At 47.4% G+C, this 16,301-nt stretch overlaps 1 pseudogene; it reads right to left on the minus strand.

The window, feature by feature from the left end:
* Positions 1-7,528: 7,528 nt before the first annotated feature.
* On the minus strand, positions 7,529-9,163 carry LOC131414625 (peroxynitrite isomerase THAP4-like; annotated as a pseudogene).
* Positions 9,164-16,301: the final 7,138 nt, after the last annotated feature.

Genomic DNA, 16,301 nt, shown 5'->3' on the forward strand with positions numbered 1-16,301 from the left:
CACAAAGGAATAGAAAATCTGAATAAACCTATAACTAGTAAGGAGACTGAATCAGTAATCAAAAATCTCCTGGCAAAGAAAAGGCCAGGACCTGATGGCTTCACTGGTGAATTCTACCAAACATACCTAATATCAGTTATTCTCCAACCTTTCCAAAAACATGAAGAGGAGGAAACACTTCCTAACTCATTCTATGAGGCCAACATAACCCTGAGACCAAAGCCAGAAAAAAAACACCGCAAGAAAAGAAAACTACAGGCCAATATTCCTTATGAACATTGATGCAAAAATCCTCAACAAAATACTAGCAAACTTAATTCAGCAGAGTATTAAAAGGATTACACACCTTGACCAAGTGGGTTTCATTCCTGTAATGCAAGGATTGTTCAACATACAAAAATCAATCAATGTGATATGCCACTTCAACAAAAGGAAGCAAAAAAAACCGCTTGACAAAATTATACATCCTCTCGTGATAACACACTCGATTAAGGAGGAATAGGAGTAAACTACCTCACCATGAAAAAAAGTCACATGAAACACCCACAACAAATATAATACTTGATACTGGAAGACTGAAAGCCCTTCCTCTAAGACCACAAACTAGGAAAGATGCCCGCTTTCACCACTTCTGTTCCACACAGTACTGGAAGTTCCAGCCAGAGCCATTAGGCAAGCAAAGGAAAGAAAAGGCTTCCAAACTGGAGAGGAAGAAGCAAAATTATCTCTGTTTGCAGATGATATGATTTCATATGTAGAAAATCCTAAACACTCCACAAAAAAGGTTAGAGCTAATACATGAATTCAGCAAAGTAGCAAGATACAAAGTCAACACTCAAAATAAGTTGCATTTCTATACACAACACAATCTCTATGAACTATCTGAAAAGGAAATTACAAAAACAACTCTTTACGATAGCATAAAAAAATACTTATGAATTAACTTAACCAAGAAGGTGAAAGATTTGCACAATAAAAGCCCCAAAATATTTCAGAAAGAAATTAAAGATTTACACAAATGGAAATACATTGTGTGCTCGTGGATTGGAAAGATTGTTAAAGTGGCAATATTACCCAGAGCAATCTGCAGATTCAATTTAAGCCCTATCAAAATCCCAATGATTTTTCTGCAGAAATAGAAAAACCCATCCTAAAATTCATATGGAACCACAAGGGACCTGGAATAGCCAAAACAATCCTGAAAACGAACAAAACTGAAAGACTCGCACTTCCTCATTTCAAAACTTACTGCAAAGCTACAGTAATCAAAACCGTGTGGTCTTGGCATAAAGACAGATATATACACCAATAGAGAGCCCAGAAATAAACCCCCACATACATGGTCAAATGATTTTTGACAAGGGTACCAAGACCATTCAATGGAGAAAGGACAGTCTTTTCAACAAATGGTGCTGGGAAGACTGGATATAAATCTGCAAAAGAGTGAAGTTGGACCCTCAGCCAACACCATATACAAAAATTAACTCAAAATGGATCAATGACCTAAATGTAAGGCCTAAAACAATAAAACGCTTAGAAGCAAACACTGGACAAAACTGTTACGACACTGGACTTGGCAATGATTTCTTGGATATGACAATAAAAGCACAGGTAGCAAAAGAAAAAACACAAAAATGGGACTTTATGAACATTTTTAAAATTTGTACATCGAAAGGCACTATCCACAGAGTAAAAAGGCATCCCAAAGAATGGCGAAAAGTATTTGAAAATCAAATTTTTGATAAGAGATTGATATCCAGAATATAAAGAGAACTCCTAAACCTAAACAACAACAACAAAAAAGCCGATTCAAAAATCAGCAAAGGACTTGAATAGACGTTTCTCCAAAATAGATGTACACATGGCCAATAAGCACATGAAAACATGCTCAATATCACTAATCATTAGGGAAATGCAAATCAAAATTACAATAAGATAACACCTCCCAGCCATTAAGATAGCCGTTATGCAAACAAAAAAGAAAACAACAAGTGCTGGGAGGAGGCAGAGAAATCGGAACCCTTGTACATCATTAATGTAAAATGTAAAATGGTGCAGGCACTATGGAAAACAGAATGAAAGTTCCTCAAAAAATTAAACATTGAATGACCATATGACCCAGCAATTCCACTTCTGAGTACATATCCAAAAGAAAAGCAGGGTCTCAAAGAGATATCTGGACACCCATGTTCAAAGCAGCATTATTTACCACAGCTAAAACATGGAAGCAACCCAAGTGTCCATCAACGGATGAAGGGATAAACAAAATGTGGTATATATATATACAAAGGAATACTATTCAGCCTTAAAAAGGAATCAAATTCTGCAATATGCTACAACATGGATCAAACTCGAGGACATTGTGCTAAGTGAAATAAGCAAGTCACAAAAAGACAAATACTGTATGATTCCACTTATATGAGGTTCTTAGAGGAGTCAGAATCATAAAGTAAGAAAGCAGAATGGTGGCTGCCAAGGTCTGGGAGCAGGGGTGAAGGGAGAGTTATTGTTTAATAGGTAGAGAGTTTCAGATCTACAAGGGTGATGGGGATGGATGGTGGTGATGGCTGCACAACAATGTGAATGTATTGAATACCACTGAAGTTTATACTTAAAAACTGATTACAAGGTACATTTTTTGCTATGTGTATTTTAAGTCAATATTAAAAAAAAAGAAAAGAAATGAGTTATCAAGCCACAAAAAGACATAGAGGAAGCTTAAATAGATATTGCTACGTGAAAGAAGCCAACCTGAAAAGGCTACATACTCTATTCTATAGTATCCACATATTCCAAATATATGCCATTCTAGACAAGGCAAAACTATAGAAACAATATAACGATGAGTGGTTGCCTGGGGTTGGGAAGGAAGAAAAGAACAGACAGAGCACAGGGATTTTTAGGGCCATCCAACTATTCCGTAGGATACTGTAATGGTGAATCCAGGAGATCATGCATTTGTCAAAATCCAAGTACAGACAGTGAACCGTACTGTAAACTATGGACTTCGATAATAGCAACGTATCGATGTTGGTTCACCGCTTGTGATGCATGAACCATGCTAACACAAGTGGTAATGCAAGATGTTAATAACAGGGGCGACTGTGTGGGGAGGAGGAAGAAATTCTCTGTACTATCTGCTGCATTTTTCTGTCAATGTAAACCTTTCCTTAAAAATCACTCTATTAATTAACAAATAATCAATGGAAGGTAGGGATTGGGTAGAAATATAGAAGAAACAAGAATCTCAGAATACTGATAAATGTTGAAGCGGGAGGATAGGGACATGCGCTTATTATACTTTTCTACTCAATTGAGTATGTTCAAGATTTTCCACAATAAAACGTTTTTAAAACTCCAGATTAACTCAAGAATCGTATGTACAATGAAGAAACGAGAAGAAAACAGATGCTTGAAGCAAGTATTCGCTGAGTCCACTGAGAGAATATGGATTCACACTGGATAGAGTGAACGTCCTGGTTACATCAGGAAGGTTCAGAGCTCGGGAAGCAAGGTGGGGGGCGGCGTGGTGGGGAAGCGACAAGGAGATACTGAACCCGGAAAAATGTTCATCCTCACTGGTCCACAGGAATGCCAACAATGGACCCTGCTAGAAATGGCCCGTGTTTAAAACAACATGACACCTGGAGTCACAGCGGGCTCAGGGAGAGAACACCGTGTCCTGTGAGAATGCCCATCAGCACCGGCTTTCCGGAGGGCAAACCTCCCAAACCCTAGAACCCGCAGGCGCACTGGCCCCGCAGCTCTGTGGTAGGGAATCTGTCCAAAAGTAAAGCGATTGATTAAAGGTAACGGACTGAAGAAATATGTGTATAGCCTGTTCAACATAAAATCCCTAAAAATGTCCAGAAGATTCCTTGACTGATGAATGAATTCATAACAGCACTGGGAACCATCAAGAGAGCAGACACCTTGAGGAAGACATCAAAGAGAGCCAACAGGTGGAGACCACAGAGCCCAGTGGGGGCTCTGGGTGAGCCTTGTAGACCAAGCCAGGGTGTCCTCTCTCCCTCCTACTGCTCCCACTGCTGCTCTCCTAACACCTGCTGCATCGCCCCTCCACTCCCAGCCAGTGACCAGCCTCACACTCCGGGGAACACAGGAGCAGAGGCACAGGTACGCCTTTCCACCAGCTCAGCATCTGTCCCTTTGCTCTCTGCCCGCTCCCTAGGGGGGAAAACCCAGCCCTGCACCTCCCCAGGGCTCAGCACCCTCCTCCCTGGCCCTCACAGCTCCTCCTCTCCATCCTGGCCCACCCACAGCTCAGACACCTGCTCCCTTGTCTCCACCATTCACATGAAACTCTCCCTTGAAGCCATGTTCCCTTTTGGCTACTGTCCAATTTTCCAACTCCCTTTCAGGGCTAAATCTCCTAAACAAAGTGCCTTATCTCCAGCACCACCCCCTAAAGCCCCCGTTCACCCACTCTAGACCCAGCACCACTGCCACCACTCCAAGGGGACTGCAGTCACCAGTGACTCCATGTGGCCAAGTCCAGCCATCTTTTCTCCATTCTGATCAGAGATGTATCCAGCTCAGCTGAGGATCTCCTTTCTGCAATACCCTTTTCCCCTCCTGGCTCCCATGACCCCATGCTCTGTCTTTTCAGTCTCCTTTCCTGGACCCTCTTCAGCTGCACCTCTACGAACACTGCCTGCCCCTAGGCTAGGCCCCAGCACTTCTCCAGACACACAGTTTCTCCAGGAAACCTCATTCAGTTCCATGGCTGTAAACACCACTCAGCATCCCGCACTCTGTAGACACACAGAGGCAACTTGAAGAGCTTGGGAGCTGGCTCTCTGGCATCAGCACCTAAGGAGTATCTCAAACTCGATTCCTCTCAAAATTTTACTGTCATTCGAGTTCCAAAAAGGTCATTAAGTATTTATGAAAAAGAGGAAACACTGGATACAATAAATAGAGGGTATTATGCAAAGTGAAATAAGTCAGAGGGAGAAGGTCAAATACCGTATGATTTCCTTCATTAAGTAGTAGATAATAACAACAATAAACAAACACATAGAGACAGAGATTGGATTGGTGGTTACCAGAGGGGAAGCGGGGAGGGAGGAGGGTGAAAGGGATAATTCAGTACATGTGTGTGGTGATGGGTTGTAATTAGTATTTGGGTGGTGAACATGATGTAATCTATGCAGATTTAGAATTATAATGATGTACACCTGAAATTTTTACAATGTTATAAACCAATGTTAACTGCAATAAACAAAAAATTTAAAAAAAAATAGTGGTGAATAAAGTAACCAATAGAATGCATATTTACATCTAATTGTGGCTGATTGAGGGGGAAAAGAAGAATATAGAACTAAGATCACAGACAGTCTCCACCTGGGGAGTGAGGGTGAGGGGCTGGCAGTGTACAACACAGGAACTGATCAACACTAAGCATTTACAGAAAGACAGGCTTAAATGGTTATTTTTAAAAGCTGAAAGACATCCACTAGGAGAACAGAAAAAGAAACAATGAGAAAGCCTAACAAATTAAAAATAAAATAAACTGGAAGGCCAAAATACCAACGTATCAACAATCATAATTGCAAACGGATTAAATTACTCTATAAAAAGACAGAAGCTCTCAGATCGAGTTCAAATATAGCTATAAGATAAAGGGATTTTGTTGAAAATAAGGAGATAAAGAAAAGAGTGTCAATGGGACAAAAAGGGGTTTTCTGTGTTGATAATAGTCAGGAACACTTATGCATCCAACAACATGGTCTTGAAACATAAAGCAAAACTAGACACACAAACAGGAAGACACAGGCACCTCCAGAATCACAGGGAGACCTACCTTTCCTCTCTTAGAAATCAACAGAGGGAGTGATACAGTGAGTTAGGAGACAGATCTGCTCACTCACACAAATAAGCCAGATCCAGCCTCAGCCTGAGGGAGAGCAGTGTAAGGAACTGCTGGAGAGGATACATTCTTCTCAACCACAATGAAACAGTCACCAGAATGGATGGTGTATTAAGCCACAACGAAATATCAAAAGATTCTAAAAAGCAGATATCTTTAAGTGACCATGTTATAGGAGCTTAAAGCAATAAAATTAAAGAACAATTACAAAACAATTAGCTCCCCTCCCCCAATCTATCAAACTTGAAAATTTCTCCACATTCTTCTAAATAACTCAGGTGAAAGAGGGAGTCGACTGAAATTACAAACTATTTAGAAATGAACAGAAATGAGGGCAGCACACGGCACATCCATGGTGTGAGGCGAAAGGGACAGGAGAAGGGACACAGCCTTGACTGCAGGGATCAGGAAATAGAAACTGCACACGAAGAAGCTAAGCACTTCCCTCCAGGAGAAAAAAGCAGAAAGAAGTGAGGATTCATGAGGTAGAAACAACAGTGAAGACCTGATCAATGGAGTAAAGGGCTGGCTGTCGGGAAGGACCTGTAATAGTGACAAACGTTGGGAAGTCTGACCAATAGGAACAGAGGAAGGTACCCAGAAGTAACGTCAGGTATGAGAAACCGCAAAAAAGCTGTAACACGATGGGGGAATATAGTGGACAATTGACCAGGACATCAGTGGTCCTCACCTGGAGCTGTTCTTCCCTCAGGGTGCATTTGGAAACACACAGGATGGGTTTTGGTTTTTGTTTCTATTTTGGGCTGTGCTAATGGTTGACCTGGAGGCCCAGAAGGTCCTGAGCAGCCTGTCACACAAGAGCCTTTTCCACCTGAAGTGTTACTTACATCCTACAAGACAAACATTGACCCAGATCCAATGAACAACGTGGTAGGGAAATGTTTTCCATGTATAGATAACAGGCAAAAGATACTATCCTCAATATGTAAAGAAGATCTAGAAACCAATTTTTGCAAGCACTAAACAGTAAAATATGAAGAAAAGCAGAAACATAGCCATAAAAAAATATGTAAGCGCATAGAAAATGATCTAAGAGATAACACGCCAAATTTTACTAGCAACAAGGAATAAAAGTTGGAATAAAAGTGCGGGGATTTTCCCCACTTCTGTAATGGGGAAATATATTTCTGCAGCGTTTTAATTTTTACAAAAGAGAATGTATTCTACTTGAACACATTTAAAATTTGAAAGAAATTATTATTAATGTTCAAAAAGACTTAACTTTGAGGATGTTCATTAAAACACGAATGGAAAGAACCTCCTCATGACTTTAAGACTCTCCTGAAACTTTTCTAATAGTTTACTGTGTCTATTTTATTTGACATTTAGATCCTAACTCATTTGGAGTTTATGTTGTGTGCGGTATGCGATAGAGCTGACTTTCCCCCGATCAAGTGGAAAACCAACTGTCCAGGCACCACTCACTGGGTAGTTCTGGCTTTCCCAGCTGACCTGAAATGCCTCCTTTCCCACCAGCTAGACCGCGACAGCTACAGATGCCTCTCGAGTGCCCTGGAACGAGGGAGGTAAGCTCTCCAGCCTGGGCTCCCTGTCTACAAGGCACGGCTACTATCAGAGCCTTCTCCCAAGAGAGCAGGGAGGATGTGACACACAGAAGTGCTCAGGGGCCCTCAGCCACATAGCAAGAAACCCCTCATAGTGACCGGGCGGGGCGAGCCGCCAGGCTCTGGTACTGACCCTGGCAGGGGGACAGCAGGCTGCTCAGGGAGGGGAAGCTCACTGTCTTCAGCTCGTCCAGCTTCTCCTGTAGTTTGGACGCCTGCTGTCTGAGCACTGACCCTCTGCCGCAGGGTCTTCGGCTCTCCATTCTTTGCCACCTGCCCCTGCAGGCAGCACCCCTGGCTCTTGTTCTGCCCAGAGCAGAAGCAGTAGGAGTGCGGCGAGTCAGGAGTCTGCAGGTCCCCGACGCTGACAGGATGACCGTGGTGATGGACATGGGGCTGCATCACTGGGCTCACTCTGCAGATTCCACAGCTGGCGTCGGGCTGACGTGTCAGAGGGACAGAGGGGCTCTAGGGGGCTTCTGAGGCATCAGTCTGAGTGATAAAGTCTGGCGGCTCTGGGCCAAGCCCTTGTCTGGCCCCAGGCTGGTCCCCCTGCAACCAGGCTCCACGTATCTCTCCAACCTCTTTCTTTCGACAGGCTCTTGGGGATGCACCTCTCCGGATTGTGTTTGGAGAAGAAAATTCTATTAGGAAGGAAGCAAGCCGATAAATTTGCATGCCCCAGATCCTGGGGGTGGGAGAGAAAGTCATCTGAGGAAACCCCACTCTTATCTAGCTGGCCCCATAGGGGGAGGTGGTGAGCTCATCGCCAAGATCCACAGTAGAGGTGTTTGCTTCTCCCTGGCTGCCTGAGGCTGTGATGGCCACACCATCTCCTGAGTTCCTTCCAGAGAGTGCTGTGCCCTCTCCTGACCGGCGCCTCCTGGGTGGCCCTCGGTGCAGTTTCACCCTGCAGAGCGGCTCGCTTCAACTTGTAGCACTCTGGCTTGTCCATCAGGTTTTCACCTGAGGACGACGATGAACCTGCAGCTCCCTTCTCTTCTGCTTCACTCGAATGTCCCCTCAGGCCCCCCAAGGCCCCCCAAGGCCTTTCTGGTGTCCTTTCTCCTGGTGTGGCATCAGGTAAAAGATGGAGGGCACGGCCATGGACTTGAGCAGGCAGTGCTGATCCTCCAGCCTTTTGGAGAAGCTGTCTTTGGCAAAATGTTCACTACAGAGGAAAGAATACTTAGTGGGGGTCCAGTTATCCCTCTGAACAGCTTTTACCCACTGGATGAGCCGTTTTGAGGTCTTTGGGGGGAACCTGCAGGACAAATGACACAGTAATTAGAAAGACATAATTAAACGTCTTTTCCTAAAATGATCTACTATAAAAGCAAAACAAGTGTTTTTGCAAATATCCAGACCTGTATTGACTTCCACATTTAAAACCCGAGTAACGATTGAAGGAACACCTTCTAATTGCAAGTTATTACTGGAATGGAAAGATGCAGGACCCATTGCCTACCCTTAAGGAGCTTACAGTCTGCAGGGCAGATAAGGAAGGTGAGGAACTCCTCCTACATATGCTCAAGGCATACAGATGCTCAGACACATGGCACAGGATGGCATCAAGACCACAGGACAGGCTTCAGAAAGCCCCAGAAACAGCTCCTAGAAGCTCACAGCTGACCAACCGTCCTGCTGTGCTGGGGATGCAGGATTTTGGTGCTAAAAATGGCATGGTTGGTCCCCCATTTACAAGCCAGGCCAGGTGTCAGCCAGCAGAGCTTCCCAGACACTCAGCATGGCGTCTGGCGCCAGCTGTGGCTCAAGCAGCTGAGGATGGGCGACCAGCTCTAAGAGGGGGTCAGACTCAAAAGCTGTAGGTCTGTGTTCCTACTGTACTTCCACTATCAGGGGTAAAACGGCTCCCTTTAAGACACAACCAGCCCCTGGAAGATACTGAGCAACATACTGAATATTCCTTTCTTCTCATTAAGGTAAGATTTCTATTGAGATGGAACTGAGCACATGGGGGTGGGGGTGGTCACTCCACAGGGCTCTCTGCTCCATCTGCGGTCATCTAACCCACCTGAGGCTGCTGTGGACCAGGACCTGGGTGAATACTAGCTCCTCAGGAACTTCTAAGTAACATGACCTTCTAAACTTTCTCCATGCTTTCTGAGCCCATCTCCCAAACACCTCCCCCCCAATTCCCACCTCCTTGGCCCCCTACCACGTTAGACCATTATGAATGCCAAGAGCAGCCTGCCTCATTTTCAGACACAGTAACCAAATTTTGGGGACACAAGCTCTAAAAGAAACTGTCCAGAAAGCTCAGTGGCTGACCTCTGGAAATACTCCAATATTACCAGTTCTTTTGATAGACGGGAACAACATGAGACTCAGAACAAACCACTGTAAACTTCCAATAAGACTATAAATGACAAGCGTCATTCAGGTCTTTAAAACTTAACACCCTGCAACATCAAACAGAAGTATCTGCGAGGGGGTCTTTCACGTCAAGTCCCTTCAGTTCACTGTCCTGGCACCTTCAGTGTAGAAGTCCACAGAAAGGGACTCGCTGAAATAGCTGAATTCCAGAAGCCCTCAGGAAGGCGCCAGGCCAGAGGGAAGCCAAACCCCTTGCCCTGTCCGGGGCCAACTTCCTCGGGGGCCCAGGAGGAAGTGGGAAAGGCGCCCCTCCCGCGAGTCCGCAGGGTCAGCCTCTCCAGGAGGCGTGGGCCGTGCCCTGCTCCCCGCAGGATGCTGTCAGGATCCGCTCCAGGCCTCACCTCTATGGGCAGAGCTACCTTTCCCCGGAACCGCCAGATCCTTCTAGTCACAGAGCATCTGGGAGCCCGTGGTAACCCAGGTACAAGTTGCATTTGCTCAGCCACAGTCCTGATGGCAGAGATCAAGGCGGGCTCCCAGGATCAAAGGAGCGGAGAAGTCAGAGCAAACGCAGGAGGACAGCTGACCAAAAGAGGAGCGTTTCCGGAACACACTGTTTCTGGAAATTGTCAGCACCAACTTGAGTGAGGGGAGCTTAAGGTGGCCGCGGGGTGGTGGTGAGAGGGTGGTGGAGGCCCTAAGGTGGAAGCCGGGCGGCCTCCAGGTGGGCTCAGGGTGCGCGCGGGAGTGACCGCCGGTGGCCACGGCGACGCGAGGAGCCCGGGCCAGAGACGCCAGCCAGGGCCAAGGTCACACAGCGCCCGGGCGCTGGCTCATTCGCGGGACCGGCCCCGAGGCCCGGCGCCCCAAGTGAGGCCGCCTCGGGCCGGCCGCGCGGCGTCAGTTTCCCCGCGGGGCCCAGCGGGCAGGGCCGTGGCCGGCGGGCAGCCCGGCGCCCGGCGGAGGGAGGGGCGGCTTGTCCCCCTGCCCTGCCGGTCGGCTCAGTTCGCGGCCCGCAGCCCGTCACCACCTCGGGGTTTGGGCCCCTAGCGGGACCCCCCAGGGGTGCGGCGGCGGCGACTGGGCGGCGGGACGTGGGGGCCGCCGTCCGGCAAGATGGCGGCGCCCAGCCGCGTCGGCGCGGGAAGACGGGGCGCGGAGGGAGCCGGGAGGGGCGGCCGCGGGGGGCGCTCGCCCGGCGCCGCGGCCCGGGACGTCCCGGGGGCTTGGGCGCAGGGCGGCGGCCGGGGCGGGGCCCTCGGGCGGGGCGAGGCCGGCGCGGGGCTCACGGTCGGGATCGGCGGGTCCCGGCGCTTTTCCAGGCCGCCCGCAGCGCCCGGCGACCCCCGCCAGGCCCAGGCCGCGGCGACGAGAAGGGACAGCGCGGCGGCGGGACGCGCTCGGGCGGAGCGCGTCTTGAAAGGGCTTCTGCCTCCCCCGCCGGGAGGGAAGACGGGCAAGCTCTCTTGGTTCTGTTGGGGGCTGAGGGGAGACGCTCCAACACTCACAGCACACGCAGTTGTGTTGTTTCATTCACTGACCAACAGATCATCCAGGCGCTTTTCGGGGGGCGGGGGTGGGGTGTTGGCCCATCCTCTTATGCTGCTCCTCCAGAGGGGACAGTTCCGGAATTTTTGATGCAAGATGTTGTGGCTCTTGGTCCAGTAGCCTTGAAAGCGTTGTTACACGCGCTCTCTTTTTCATCCCACAACAGTTTTGGTTCTTTCATTCCTTGTAGGGAGTGATTTCCTTCAAGAACCCCTCCTCCGTCCAGGAAGTCTTTCCCCTGATTTAATTCCACCTGTCATCCTGGGTGGCAGTGTTCTTCCTTCGGTTTTCTCTTCCTGGCAGCTGCAACATCAATTGACTGAAATCCCAGTTTGTAAACTGTAACGTAGGCATGTTCGCCCAAGATTTCAACGGTCTGTGGCATCTCTTCACTTAAATGTGTTAGGTGGCTGGAGGAAACAGTAGCCCTGACTCCCAAAGGAGCGTGTTAACCAGACGGATTTTCTGTGAAGTTTGTTTTAAAACAAGAAAGTATCAGGGGCTGTTGTACTGTTCGCAGGGGCATAGGGTGGGAGAAGGAACACAATTATTTACTTATCCACTTTCTTTGAAGTTCTTACTGCTTGCATACCTATGACCATTCTTCGGAGAGACTTGGTTAAGGTGAAAAGCACAGTTTAATGTTGGTCATACTACCTTCAGTGTGAAAATCTCATGTTCAAGTTAGGATGATCCCCTATGGGACACGGAAGGCTGCTTCAAAGTAGAAAAGGTGGAAGACCTCTGTTGATGCTGATAAGAATACATATGATATCTGTAGGGTGTGCTGGGGAATTTCTTTTCTGATGTGATGCTGTACATATGTCCTTTTAGGGACGATTAATGGACCAGCCTCCACTGATCCCTGGAGTCCTTACAGATTCAGCCTTCCTTGACCAAGTGTTAGGCAGTTCCTGGTTGTTTTTATACTCATCTGTTCAAGGAACTGCATGTATTTTGGAGTGCAAAGTTTGCCTCAGGCATTGTTCTAGACCCTGGGGCTAGAGAAGTGAAGAGACAACAGCTGTGCCCCGGCTGACATGACATGACACCGTGTGGAAGATTGGGATGTGGGAGAGTGATGTGGGCCGAGCAAGAGGAGGCTGGAGTTGTGGCCAGGATGGCCAGGAAAGGTCTCACTGCGGAGGAGCGTTTTATGTAAGACACGAAAGCAGTGCAGGAGGAAGGGCGAGTGGCATGCTCTGGGAGCAGCAATAGGCCAGTGTGACCAGGGTACAGCAGGTGGGGTGAGGGAACCAGGAGCTGAAGACAGAGGGGTGAGTTGGGCCCAGTCCTGGGGCCTCGTTGGGTCATAGTGCGGAGTGGGTGTCTGTTCTCAATGGGATGGTGACCCTTTGGAAGGTTTTGAGAGCAGGAGTAACGTGACTGAACGTATGTTTAGCAGACTCGCTCTGGCTGCTCTTGAGAACATACCACAGAGCATGGCAGAAGCAAGGAGACCAATTAGGAGGCTGTTGCAATAAGCCAGGCAAGAGGCCTTGAGGCTCAGGTCAGGGTGGGGAGGGTGAATTCCGGGTGTGTTTGAAGGTCCGGACCTTAGGACTGTGTACAGGTTGGAAGTGTGAGGGCGGGGTTGCAGAGGGAGGAGTTGAAGCTGGAGGGAGGTTTAGGGCCTGAGCTCAGAAACTCAGGTGGGGAAGACTTGGGGAGATCCTGCTTAGTGGGAGCTGATGGAGTTTGGTTTTGTAGGCGCTGACTGTGAGGTGCCTGTTAGACACCTGTGTTGTGATGTCCAGGGAGCCTTTGGGTCTCCGGGCCTGGAGCTCAGGGAGTAGGCCTGGACTAGAGGTAGGAGTGTGCGGGAGGCCACTTTGGATGAGGGTCTGAGTGTGGGAGGAAAGAGAAGGACCAGGGAGGGGGGCCCAGGGCTGCCGGCATGTGGAGGTCTGGAAGGTGGCAGTCAGACCACGGGCTGGTTGTCTTCTTCACGGGGCCACGAGCGCTGTGTCAAAACACACTCTCAGTTCAAGGAACTGGCTGGTGCCAGCACTTAAATAGCCACACTGTCCATTCCTTGAGGACAGAGCCAGTATCTTATGCCTGCATCTCCAGTGCTTCACATCATGTCTGGCACTTGGTAATCAGAAGAGCAGAAACTGAATTAATAGTCACTTGCATATCCCTGTACTGTAGGAACTTCAGTTTGTAGAGCTTGTGCATAATGCAAATCCAGTGTGTGAGTGTGAGCGTGAGTGGATGAGAGGGCTGCTCACTACAGGGCGGTGGGTTTAATGTGGACCTTCTGTCCAGTGTGTTCACTAAAGTAGGTTTCCAGTTTTCTGATGTAGCTCAAGTTCTGGGTTCTTTTCTTCTCCTTCTATCTTTCTTTTCTTTCTTCCATTCAGAACTGAACCACCAGCATCTTTATATAAACTATTAGGGATTTTAAAACATAACTACTTGCAAACCTGTTATCTTAAATATAAGTGTTTTCTAAAGAAAGGGAGAGAGCCCTTCCTTTGATTTTATTTATAAAGTATAGGATCTCAGAAAATATAAGAAGTGCTTTGGGGAAGTGTCTTGAAACGTGATGCAGTACGGTAAGCTCTAAAAGAATCTAATGGTTCACGTTTCTGTGGTTCCCCCTGGTTGAATTACAGTGTGATTGGTACCAAGTGGAGAGAAGTTGGTTACATTCATTGAGCACAATCCCCTACTTTTCCAGGTATCAGATCAATAATGTTAAGTCCAACCATTGTCTTCTAATGGAATTACGTACTATTTCCACTTCCTCTTCAGGTGTGCTCAGGGACATCCCAGGGAAGAAGATGTGGGAAATCAAGCGACTGGGACCCAGGTGACCAAAGGGGGAAAACGCTTCTAAAAGGGCCTCTTTCTTCAGGTGGACGGTGCCTGTCCATCTTGCTTCTCCTGCGTGTCGTCATATTTCCAATTTAACTCATTGCCTGGAGACTGGCGTTCTTTCCAAGGTTTGAGTCCTTTTAACTCAGGAGGTATGTGAACTGCTTCATAAGTGATAAGATATCGCGTGTAGAGATGCTGAAACTACAATGAGGGCAGTCCACAGAGGGGTGCCCTCTCTGGGAGATATACGCAGGCTCTGGCATCAAGCCGCAGTGGAGCTGGTCAGTCTGAGAGCAGAGAGTCGATACAGGGACCTTGGAGAGTGGACTCGCGTGCTGGTCAATCTGTGCACATGTTAGTGACTGAGAACTTTCGTTTCAAAGCAGACACGTATTGGTTTTTCTCTTTAATATTTTCTGAACTGTTGTTCCGTAATGTTTTCTGTTCTGCAGAGGTATTAGTACATATTTTGGAGAAATTGATTCTGATGATAAAACAAAAGTGGTTTTTTGTTTGGGGGAGGGTGATTCAGTTTCATCTTATAAGTCTCGAGGCCTGAACGCATATGACAGAGAGGAGGAGGAGGTGCTCAAAACCAGGGTCGGGTGCTGCACACGTTGCTGGAGCCTGGCCCCTGTCCCGTCTTCCCACTCCACCGGGCAGAGCCGGCAGCTTTGCCCATTTCATGGGTGAGGAGACTGAGGCTTAGAGAAGTTAAGTCACGTGTCCTACAGCTAGCAAGTGGGCCCTCTGTCTCCAAAAACAAATCTTAATAGAAATTAGGAAGTTGAACGTTAGAAGTGAGTGTATTTAGAAGCATGTCTCCTTCCTCCTTTAGAAGGTAAGATCCGGACGGTCAGGGAGCCTGGCGGTCTGGTCCAGGCACCTCAGCCTGCGTTGAGTGTGCAGTGCCTCCGTCCGAGGGAGCTGTGAGGGGGCCTCGGCCTGTGGCATTTCAGGCTCCGGGAAGGACAGGTCGGTCCTGTCCTGCAGTGCAGGTGGGACGGTGCAGAGCCACCGACGGCCAGTCAAGACTGTGATGGCGGCACAGGGGTGAGGGGTCCTGCGCTTGCGCTTCTGGTCGGAATTGCTGCTGGTCCGTGGGACTCTTCGTGCTCAGTTTCCAGGGTAAGAGTTTAAGGACACTGATCCGGCCTGTGACGTGGCGCGGATGGCTGGCTCCTGCTCTCTAAACGCAGTCCTGTCTCTTGTGAGGAATGGCCTTGGATTCAGTTTTAGTGAAGTAACTCACATGTTGTGTCAGTTTCCTGTTCATGTTGCACGAGGTGCTGCACCTCAGTGTGGTGACAGAATGTGGAGACTGTATCTCCTTCGACACTGCGCCATCATCGTGTCACTCATTTCAGTGACTCCCAGAGGGAAGACGCGGAAACGTGTTGCCTTCAAGAACACCCTGGTGAGGAGCATCACTGTGTCGATGAGGGTCAAGTGACAGATGGTCAGTTCAGTGAGCTCATTCGGCCTGTGATCCAGAAGGGCTGTGAAGATGTGGAAGAGAAGGAGGAATATGTTGGCAGTGAGTCCGATGGCAGCTTGGGAGAAAATGGCATTTCTTAATGGTAACATAAATGGAAAGTGATGGTCTTAATGGAAAAGAAGAAACATGTTTTATAGTCAGAAAAAATAAACAAAAGATCTCCCCTCTTCCGTGTTATTCATTCCATAATCAAAATAATCACTTCCCCCATCATTTTAATTTCACCAATTTATTCTTGATTGACCCTATCTCATTTAAATTCTTAAAAATACAGTCTCAATATTAGTTTATACACTAAATAATTAACATATCACATACCAACACATCCACAATCATATATGTATAGGGTGCACATTATCTATACTACTAGGGTATTGGGACTCACTGTTCTGAGTGTGAATATTAAATGAAAGAATGCAGAAAGTAAACAAATGCTTTCTAAACAGTGATGTTCATATAAAATGAAATCAGTAGCTCGAAGAGACATCTGTGCTTCCAAATTCATGGCAATATTATTCACAATACCTAAGATATGGAAACAACCTAAACATCTGTTGACAGATGAATGGATAAAGAAATTGTAGTGTGTCTATATACATTGGAATATTATTCA

This window comes from Diceros bicornis, chromosome 15 (assembly GCF_020826845.1).
Source record: "Diceros bicornis minor isolate mBicDic1 chromosome 15, mDicBic1.mat.cur, whole genome shotgun sequence".
NCBI classification, from domain to species: domain Eukaryota; kingdom Metazoa; phylum Chordata; class Mammalia; order Perissodactyla; family Rhinocerotidae; genus Diceros; species Diceros bicornis.